Here is a 1,113-nt window from a genome sequence, read left to right as displayed (position 1 = left end):
TTCATAACCCGAAACTACTAGGGAACCATATTTTATACCCCTCAACCACTACGGAACCACATTTTATACATCGGAATCACTAGGGAACCACATTTTATACCCCGGAACCAGTAGGGAACCACATTTTATACCCCGCAACCACTACGGAACCACATTTTATACCTCGTAACCACTAGGGAACCACATTTTATACCCTGGAACCACTAGGGAACCACATTTTATACCCCGAAACCACTAGGGAACCACATTTTCAACCCCGGAACCACTTCGGAACCACATTTTATACGCCGGATCCACTAGGGAACCACATTTCGTACCCCCGAACCACTAGGGAACCACATTTTATACTCCTGAACCTAGTACTGAACCACATTTTATACCTTAGAACCACAAGGGAACCACATTTTATACCCCGGAACCAGTACGGAACGACATTTTCTACCCCGGAACCACTACGAACCAAATTGGGTAGAAACAATTAATGGTCATTTTCCAACAGAGAAAATGGTGGTTCTAACTTTCTTTTAAAGCCCAAGAAAACAATGAAAACAATTATACAACCAACATAGAACAACTTGGGTAATTTCTCTGTTTTTTTCAACACAAAACAATGAAAACCTTCATAAAATGTTAAAACTCAAGAAAACATAAAAACCTTCATAAAATGTTAAACCCTATTCAAGTAGAGGAGCATGGACCTACTTGGAGCTATGTTTATCAGCCAAGTTCAAATTTGTGATAAGTAATGGTGTTTTTTTTTACAAAATACAATGGGATTGGAGCTTCCAAAGGATAACAATGGCTGCAAAGGGTGTTTTTCACGTTGGATGGGTGGGGAAGAAGAAAGAAAAACGTGAAGTGGGTAGGTGACAAAAGCTTAGGGATTAGAGCATAAAAAATGGTAGGAAAAACCAAGTGGGGGTATATTTGTCTTAAAACTCATACTCTCTCACCTCACAGCCCTTTTTCTATAAAATTTAAATGTCTACCCTTTATTCACAATTTAGCATAAACTTTACATTTTTTTAATAATTTTCCCATTAACTTATCTCCTTATTTATACATGGAAAATTGAAAAATCCCTAGAATATTCCCTTTTTTTAATCTCGTCAG

This window comes from Tasmannia lanceolata, unplaced genomic scaffold (genome assembly GCF_043159265.1).
Source record: "Tasmannia lanceolata isolate RefF3 unplaced genomic scaffold, GAP_Taslan_0.1 ptg000008l, whole genome shotgun sequence".
Lineage (NCBI taxonomy): Eukaryota > Viridiplantae > Streptophyta > Magnoliopsida > Canellales > Winteraceae > Tasmannia > Tasmannia lanceolata.
The sequence above is the reverse complement of the archived record's forward strand: the minus strand, read 5'-3'. Positions refer to the sequence as shown.